The sequence below is a fragment of the Haemaphysalis longicornis genome, unplaced genomic scaffold (assembly GCF_048455015.1).
Source record: "Haemaphysalis longicornis isolate Haplotype H1 unplaced genomic scaffold, Haemaphysalis longicornis Haplotype H1 scaffold_1, whole genome shotgun sequence".
Taxonomy (NCBI): domain Eukaryota; kingdom Metazoa; phylum Arthropoda; class Arachnida; order Ixodida; family Ixodidae; genus Haemaphysalis; species Haemaphysalis longicornis.
Window position 1 is genome coordinate 32,673,153 of NW_027526203.1, and position 10,343 is coordinate 32,683,495.

Sequence of the window (10,343 nt, forward strand, 5' to 3'; positions counted from 1 at the left end):
TCATGTCGTTATTGTGTATTCTAGATCTTAATCATATCAGTTTATCAAAGTAAGAAAAAAACAACGTGGGCACATCAGCTTTACCTAATGCATTCATGTCATCAATGAATTAGTGTGCCGCCATTTTTTCTTTTGGTTTTGATCATTTTGAAGCAGTTTTTCAATGCTCCGAAAGCAAGATATACTGTGTTTTACCTGATCAATCACCCGTGTGGTATTTTTTTCTGCCGTTAATTTTATGGGAAATATACAAACTGCCCCAAGCACGCACGCACACCGACACATTGTTCACGAATAAGCTGGTATGTTCGATTCGATTGGGATTGCGGGATTAGGTGATGGGGCGTGAGGGGTTGTGGCAGCTGAATAGCATAGGATTCACTGTAATGTAATAATATAATGGAAAGCCTATTTCATTAGGGGACAAGTTTTCTTTGCAGCAGGTTCAAATATAGCAAAGCAAGCAAAACAGCCTGCACACCATCGTGGGCTGAGAGAAAGGACCCAAGTTGGTTGGCCGTTTTGTTCGGATGTATTTACTGCAATGTTTTTCCCTCTGGGACCTTGTGATACAGAAGAACTAATGAAAGGCTACAAGCTCAACACAGCCACAGCACGCTAAGTGTAATGGTGTAGGACCATCACCGCATATCAGATGAGTCCCACCGTATTCAGAGATAAGGTGGTGCCCGGCAGTGTTTCCCTAACTATGCGGTGTGGTTAGAAGAAGCAGCAAGTGATAGTGGCATGCATGCAATACTGGTTGGCCGTGCCTGCGCTGTGCACGGTCTCGACAGGAGGCACCGCGCAACCAGATGGCGCAGCGGTTAGTTTTGGTCGCCGCTCCCGTGGTCTGTTTACTTCAGCTCATGACAGTACGTGCACAGTACATCGCAAATATAACTAGAAAGCCGAAACAATGGTTGCTACACAGTGGCATTCTCCGGTCTTGTGCTTTGTCTTGTGCCTCACTTCAGTATGCTCCCACATAATTAATCCTTTACTGTAAAAAAAAAAGAGTTTGAACTGAAAGCACCTTCAGTTGTCTCCCGAGTCCCGACAAGGGGGGTACAAACCAGACCCCTAGATGTACCCCGCAGCATTAAACAACAGAGACACGTTAAATCAGCTTCTCCATTTTTGTGCAGATGGCTCCATTCTCCTCGGTCCACCAGCCTCATGACAGCAGCCTGCTCAGGATAACAGCACCTCGTAGGCTATCATCCTTGAAGTCCAAAGCCACCCTTCTCAGTTGACCAGTGCCCGTCTGGTCCTATCGTGAGGCACAAAAGTTCCTTCCCAACTGATTGGATGGTTGTTTCTAGCTCGTACTGCCATATTTGGAATGAGAATGACCAGCGGGGACACGCCAACTATGTCCCTAAAAAGAAACTATATCTATACCGTCTGTTAAAGCACACCACATTATAACTGTGCCATAAAGTCCTGTCGGGAAATCTGGCCACGGGCATATTTTTGAGTGCTTGACACTACGTCTACCTCGGTCTCGGTGAGCTGTTATTACGTATTCAAAATATCCCTACTTGAGCATTGGCTATAAACGAGGCCCTATATAGCACTTTGTGTCAAGCCTGTATTCTGCCCGAGGCCATATGATTCTAACCCCAAAGATTACCTGCCATAGTGGCGCAGTGACTAAGGCGTGGTGCTGCTGAGCCCAAAGACGTGGGTTCGATCCTAGTCACGGTGGCCGCCTTTCAGATAGAAGGCGAAAAGTGAAAATGCCAGTGTGTATAGTTTTTGGTGTGTGTTAAAGATCCCCAAGTGGTCAAAATTATTCCGGAGCCCTCCACTACGGTGTGCCTCAGCCCAGGTGTAGCTTCGGTGCATTAAAACCTCCAAAATTTGAAATTTTGAATTTGAAGCCTGAACATTTTGGTGGGCACCAGTGTACAGCACCCAGTTACCCTTCTTAAACTTACAAGGAGTGAGGGGGGGAGGTAATGAGGATGGGGAACTCTTACGAACTGTCTAACTGTACTACTATGTTTGTTTTAGCTATGTTTGCTGTGCTTAAAGAGGGAATATGCTTCTTGTCGCCTGGTGTACTCAGCCTAACACCCAGATGCAGAACATTTCATAGTTATTGCCTCATATTACACACCTGGGAATTCACTATGTTTTGTCAAGACAGATGCGAAGTTTCCCACTTGAACTTGGCAGAAAGTTGCATTATTTAGGCTTGAGCCCCAACCACAACTTCAGGAAGAATAAGATAGGAAGGGCAAAGGACCTTCTTGAAGCGGCTGACTATTTCTTAAGACCATTTCTGGCTATTTCCTAGTATGCTAAGATGACTGCTCACCTTTCATCAATTGACTCTGGCTGAAAGACCACCAAACTCTGGTGGAAAAAATTAGTCTTTGGGCCCTGAACCAATGCTATCATCATATACCTAATGGCACTGTGAGCATGCTTATACCAAACCGAGGCTGTAAGAGCAATTTTTGCTGCCATTCAAAGTTTTGAAGCAAGGGCAGCCCGGCTAAGTCTGACACACTAGACAGACTTACACTAGTGGTGTGGGCTAGCCCGGACCTAGGCGGTCCCTCCAAACTGAATGGCTGGTGCGTCACCGGGCTCCAGTGCTGACTGAAGCCCACCTTTCATCAAATGACGCCTCCGAAGATGAGGAGGTGGAAACCTGCAACACGCATGACCTTCTGGAGAAAGACTAAACGATTACTCTTCCCTGGACTCTCAGTGCGCACCATGCCAGCTGCTGCAAAGACCAGCGACACCTGACCATGCCAGCAAGAGCCAGCCCATAGCGTGCAGGCACTGACAACCTCCACTGCCTGCTGAAGACCCCAAGCTGGCATTTTGACCACAAAACTGTCCCTGAAAAATTGCCAGTGGCTGTAGAACCTGAAGCAAAGGTACAAGCTGGAATGGTCAGTGACAAGCTCCAGAGACAAGCTAAGCAATGTCAAGAAATTAACAATTGAGGGAAATTTCTATGAGGTTGCGTCATGCACTGTATCTCCCGACTACTCCTGCATAGGAGTCATTCTTAACATCTGCCTTAATACAGTCAAACCTGGTTATATCGAACTTGCAAAAAAGAACCTATCAGTTCGGTATAGGGGATAATTCGATATAAGCAAGCTAAGGAATTGGACTGCATAAAAGGACACAGCATTTTTAAAAACACTTTATTGAAGAAACTGCCTTACTTTCACACGAAATAGTCCTCTGTCTTCTGCTTGAACAATCTCGCTGCTCGAGACAATACACACTAATTCACATTGTCTAAAGGGTCGGAGCAGCAGCATAGGCCGCAATTTCACATTTGCGAAAAAGAGCCGGAAAATGTGCGAGTGCACCAATCTTTTCAAAGGTGGTGGGCAAAGGATCGTCGTTGTTTTCCTCGTTGTGCCTGCTTTCACTCGCATTGGTACATGTCGGTAATGTAGTCTTCCACACTCTCCCATGGTTGTGACACCATCATCCACACTCGCAAACTTGTTGACTCTTGAACCGGCAACGGCGTCTGGAAATTCCGACAGCTCGCTTCACACTTTGGCAAAACCAGCGGTGGCTTCGTTGCACTCCTCAGGATTTTCAGTCATCACCAGCATGCACAAGCCAGCAGATTTGAAGCCATTGTGGACAGTTTCTTTAGTAACATCTGCCCAGAACCTACTTCGACAAAGGGTTCTCGGGAATCTTGTGCCTGACGGGGATGTCCGACTTCTCGCCAAGTTCGACTTGATTTACTTACGATTGCCAGCTTCACGGCGAAAGGCAAATTTGGCCGGTTCGTGCTAGCTAGAGCCACTAAATACGCCTTTACTTAGTGACTCTAGCGTTAGGCACCACAGCTACACTTCCTTGAAAAAGCCCACAAAGTGCGAATGGTGCAAACAACGAATGAAAAAAAGCATGGCAAGCGGGCCGGGATCATTTTTTGCAAGGGAAGGTGTTGACGGTTCACGCTACATGGCGCGATGCCTTGAAGGGAAAGAGCCACCCACTGCCCATGAGCGGCCGGGCTTAACCACTTTGAGGGGTGTGCTGGCTATAAATTTCTTCTCCGCCTCGGGGGAAAGCCATCTTGGGAGGGGGGGGGGCACTTTTGCGGCATTTGGAGTTCGATATATCAGCATCGTGTCCGTGTTTTCTTCCTACGTCCTGTGTTTTTTAGTTCAAGTTAAAGTTTCAAGTCGATATATCGGTTGTCGCTTGTATTCCTCTTCGATGTAAGCGTATTTTTTGCTGTACCGTGTCCAGAAATAGTTCGATATGAAGGATAATTCGATGTAAACTGGTTCGATATAGTCAGGTTCGACTGTACCACACCTTAAATAGTCCTCAGACCCATTGAGAACCAAGTTTACGAAGCCCAAACATGCAAAAGACTAGAAAACTAAAGAACAGAGTGACACTGATAATCACGATCTGCAGCAAATGTATACCATACTGCTACTTCTACAAAAGAACAGTATGTCATTGCTGCAAGTGCAGTGAGGCTGGTCATAAGAGGAATCAGTCTTGGGCAGTAACTAGTTACTAGTAACGCTTTACCAGTAACTAGTTACTTCTCTGAGCAACTTGTAACCATAACCAGTTTCTTTTAAGTCAGAGGAACTTGTAACTGTAACAGTGGTACTTTTTTGCTAAGTAACTGTTCCGTAAAATGTGGTTACAGTTACTTCGCTGTTAATAAAAATCATTCAAAAGCAGCACATGTTAAAGGCTGACGTACAGTTGTGCGCTTTCCACTTTTTGGACTACCTTCTTTCCCATATCCTCTACCCCTTCCACATTCCCACGACACCTCTCCCCTCGCAGTTTAGGAGAGGATGTCGCGGAGAGGAATTTTTTTTGCAGAAGACAGAGGACGGAGGTCGGTCTTTAAGGCAATTTCTTAAAACTGTTCTTTCGTCTCTTTCGTCCTGAATCGAGCAAAAAAAGTAAAAAAAGAAACTGGCAATAACACCCCTGAAAAGAGGAAAGCTTATAGATGCCAACTTTGAGAAACAACTCATCCTAAGTTATGATTTTTGCTAATAAATTTCCCTTCACCAAGGGTGCATTAACAAAAAGGCGATGCGACAAAATGAGGTGTACACAACGATCGTTGGTGTTGGGCTGAGTGTTCCCCTTTTATGATCTCTTCGACTAGATTTTTACCATGTGCAGTTTTGAGTATACCCCAGGCCTTCGTATGTTTCTATTGAGTAAACTGTGTCACTTGGTTTGTGATCTGTTACTTAGTTTTATACAGTAACGAAAAAGGAATGACGTTACTTTTTTAAAGTAACTATAAACTGTAACAAGTTAGTCTTGGAAACATAGTAACTGTAACAGTAACAGAGTTACTTTTTGGCTAAGGTAACTGTACCTGTAACACTGTTACTTTTTACTGGTAACATGCCCGTGACTGGGAGGAATGTGTACCTGCATGCCCCAACCACGGTAGGGAATGCTGCTTCCCCTTGACATGAGTGCTACCCGGGCACATCCTTTGATGGTAGCCCAGCCCAGCACTAAGAGGTACCTGCAACAATGGCAGCAGGCCTCCTGACTCTCCCTCCCCGAGACTCCGTCGTTTGAGCTCCCGCCATTTCCGCTCATCAGTGCCAGCCTTTAGGCTGCGTTCCAGATGCAGGCATAGGAAGGGCTTTATCGAGTAAGTGGACGCCATCCTGAAGCAGGACTGCGAGAGGCAAAAGCTCTTGGAGAAGCAGCAGGGCAGCTGCATAAAACTTGCAACAGCTTAGTTACTTTTAGCTAAGCTCTGCACGCCCCAATCAGTCCACAGTGAGCACAGGAGCATGCCTATAGCACTTAAGTATCTCAAGAAAATGCCACACTTAAGGCAAAGCTATAGTTCACACCACAAGCTGCATGCAGCACTGTGGAGGCTACATTGTTGTCAATATAGCGCCCAGTGAGGGCGTCTAACTCACCGTGAAGGGGGTTTTGAAAGGGCCCCTCTGGGCAGGTAGAACCGCGAGGCCCTGGCGCCTATTCTCGCTTTCCTTCGCGGTGAATTAAACACCCTCAGTGGGGGGGGGACTGTTGACAAAAATGTAGCCTCCACAGTGCTGCATGCAGCTTGTGGTGTGAACTATAGGGACCGGGCGGCCGTTGCATGGCACCACCGTCGCTTTAGCGAACAGCGCCGCCCGTGGCGAACCGCTCGTCAGTGGAATGCCGGTCGTGCCGGTGGCGGTAAGCGCAGCGTAACTGTGCATGGCTTTCTGTCGTTTTTCTGCGGTGATGCTTGCAAAGCGTACGTAACCCCACGTGCATTTTTCAGATCGGTAAATCTTGAGCGTGGATGTGACGTTTATGAGGCATGCCATGTGTGTGATTTACGCCCATACTCAGTATTTACAAATAGCAGACGACATGTGCCAAGCTGGAAGTCAAGCTGGAAGTGAAAGTTCGTTGCTTCATGCAATTTTTTTATGGCTGCATGCAGTTTCGCGTATCGAGAAGTATACTGCAGCTAAACGCTCCCACAAAGCCGGTGTGTGCAACCGATCGAGGAATGCTGTGGCGCTAGCCTTGGACAGTTGATGACGAAACGGCGTCGACGTCGTGCACAAGCGAAAGTCAAAGTTGGGGGGTGTCTTCTAAGATTTACGTCATAACAGAAATTGTGATGGACAACGCTTCCGTAACTTCATTACCTACGGCTGAAACGTGTTTAATTTCACAGAAATGCTCTTACTACAGTCATCGGGAATCGTTGATAGAATAAATACCGCATGATAGTAGAACGTTATTGCTTGTCGTGGAGAAGCATTGCTTTACAAGAATTGCAATGTTTGCTGGCTGGTTGGTAAATGGTTTTTCAAAAACCAATTCTTGCGTGGTTGAAGGACGCAAGACAAGAGGGTGTCCGAAACCTGTACTCAGCTTCACGACTGAATGCTGCGGTCGGTTTACAAGCTGCCACCCACGCTTGAAAAATCATGCACACCTTCGTCTAACGACGATGAGGGTTTATCGCAAAGCTCTAGCGTATGGGTTTCCTTGGTTGCCTTCTGGATTTAAACTGACTAGTTGAGCGTCAAATTTGACCAGCACGCAGTTTGGTCTTTGACTTTGACCATTTCCCATTCGATTTCGCAGGAAGAAAGCTTTGCGTTCAACCATCATAATCATTAGACGGAGGGCTAGATGTTTTTGCTGTTTAATTTTGAACTTCCATGCCCCCCTCTCCAAATCTAAACTTTGTCCAGCGTGTCGGAAATGTGTCTGTGCTGGAGGACTCGGGCTGATGCGCCCATATTTGAGGCAACTAATCGCGCATTTTTGGTGTCTTCACCGGGCATTACACGATTTTTTTTGGTACTCTGTAAAGAATACTTAAGCATTAAAAAAACACCGGCTGACGTTAACGCTGCTACATTTTTTAACTATCGGCGCCAGCCTTTATTCTATGCAGGTGGTAAAACGGGAAGGGGAGGAGGGATGGTGGATGGTTTGTAGCTTTGGCTGTTGAGTTTGTGAATAACTTTGGCTCTTGATGAAATGACCACCACAAATGTGGGATTTCCACTTCGGCTTTCAGGCTCCCATGCTGTCACAGTGTCGCTCACCAAAACCGAAGGCACAAAGCTCACTATTACAGAAAGTGTAAACTACCGCAACATTTCTACGGCTACACGGTAATCCATCTTGTATGCATGTGCCTTTCTATTTAAAGCACACGTATCGAGGTATCCCAGTGCTAAGGCTGGCGTGGAAACCGTAGTAATTGAAACCAGTGAAGATATTTTAAAGTGGTAGAAATGAGTAATAATATTGCTAATAGTTTTATTCCTACTCAGATCGCGCGGAGCCAGGCGCAGAGCGCTGCAAAAAGCGCTCGTGTCAATGTAGCCCATTCCCAACCTTACAAGCATCCAATAAGTTTGCGTAGCCATTAGTGCATTTAAGAAGAAAATAATACTACTAATAGTTATATTCGTACTCAGAACGGGTGTAGCCAAGCACAGATCGCTGCAAAAAGCGCTCATGCCGTTGCAGCCGATATCCAACTTTAGAAGCGTCTGACAAGTTTACGTAGTCATTACTGCGTCTAAGAACCCAACACATCTGTCTAGTCTGTTTCACCGCACATATACGCTCACAACACCACCAAAACATTCAAAGCACCGAAGCAAACACGACAAAAGCAACGGGAGGCTGTGTAGTCCAATGCACCGGCTCATTCCACTGACGAGGGGAGCGCCGAGTGGTGGCGCCACCCGTCCAGCTGCCCGGTCCCTATAGTTAATGTGCGAGTCAAACTTTTGACGGGCAGGAATAAAATCTGCAAAGCAGATGAAAAAGGACACCCAATCCCCAGCACTCATCAAACGTACCTGTGCAGAGAACAACGAACTTGCAACCTCAACAGACACCACTCTGCTATGGGCAACCACTACAACTAATGACCCCAAATACGTATGCTAATGTGCAACAGGTAGAGGATATTGTAGCTAAGACTATTCAACCCCTACACTACAACCGTCTACACAGCAGTACATCCAGTGACAGCTGCCAATACTGCAACAAGAAATCGCAGGCGAGCAACAAAAATTCACTACTCAGATGGCAGAAAGATTTGCGATACTAGTCAGGAACGCCGCTTGAGGCCAGGCACTTCTGGTGCCCAAGGATAGCAACCACATCTGTGCCTACCTAATTCCACAGGATGCAAGAGCTACTTCTTGCTTATGACCAAGGTGGCTGCTCCAAAATGGGCTGTCAAGACAGGGTGGCAATGGATCTGCCCAAGCTTTAAAAACAAATTAGACCTTCTCGCTCGGAGCTTATCTGCATCTATGTCCTGACCGGACGTTATTGCACTTCAGGAACCAAACCTATCTAGATCCGTCACATAGGGCACCAAAACAAGTGACGCACCCTGGTGAGTGAGAGTCTAATGGCTATACAGCACCACCTGCAGCAAGCTGGAACAGTTGTAGGCCTCCTTTAAAGCAGCACACAACTAGCTGCTCATAGTGGAAGATTTTAACGTGGCCCACCACCTCTGAGGCTATAATACTGTTGTATGCTCCGCCGTGCACTGCCGCGACCACCCGGAGAAGCCGGGGCAACCGGGGAGTGACCGCACCAGCCCGTACCTTGAACCAAACTGTTTGTTTATCAGACCGTGATAACTATATATATATGTTGGTGTCAGCTGACAGGTTAAGGCGCATTCCTGACGCCATACAGGTTACAGAAACGCAACTGGTGAATATCACAAATTTGCAGACTCTAGAAGAGTACGAGAATTGGCCCAAGTGCAACAAGGCACCTGTCCCGACCAGATCAATATAACAAGCATCCCTCATGCTACATGAACCAGTTTGGATGAGTATCACGGTGGCAGTCACATGCCATGGGCCACAACACGTAGTACAGACTCGGCCTGCCTGACGAATTGGACCAGGCTAAGGGAAGCAAGAACACAGAGACCCAAAAGTGAACATCTCCCCGCCATCCGAGAATGAATTGCACAGCTGTACTGGGGCATTAAGGCCCATACCAAGAGACTAAAGATGTGGACCACTACCCTGTGCATCAACGCCCGTATCTTTCACAATTGGCCAACCTGACAAAAATTGCAGAAACATTGGAAAAACAGCAATATACCAACACACTAGCAAGAGAAAACTGGCTAGCCCGTGGGCAGCAAGTCCAAAATTTGGCGGCTGCTCCGGTACTCGATCAGTCTCAATCAGCAGTAGGACTAGAACACGACACGAGTCATTTACCAGTTCCCGGACTACAAGGCCCCTCCTACAATGGTGGCCGAGGATATCCACCGGCCAAATGGGCCAGCAGCAAGGCTCTTTTCCACCTCGACAAAATGCACAACACCGGAGGCTTAATGGCAGCACGTGTCTTTCATTTGGTGCCAAAGAAAACTCCTCAACAGACGGCCTGCAAGATGCTGGGCTTCTCAATTCAGGATATTCTACTTAAAGGGGCCATGCAGACAAAATACAAGTTTGTTTTATTCGAAACATTTGGTGTTTTGTAGGGCTCTGAGTGCTTGTTCGGCACCAAATGATGCTTTATTCACCGAGAAATTAAATATTGTAAGTCAAAATGTCACATGTCCTGCTAAATCGTGTGTTTTTGTGACGTCGACAATCCGCCTTTCTCATTGCGCTGTGGCGGCCTCTGGTGGCGCCACCGAGAAGCGATATGGCAGGGATGCAAGTGGGCTGGCACTGTAGCGGAAGGGGAATCAGGGCTGCGTTGCTGGTGTTTGTTTGTTGTACGTGAATTGTATAGCCAGCCTAAAGCTGGAAAAAATATAACTATGCTGGAAGATGTACGTTTTCAATGTGAGAAACATCCTA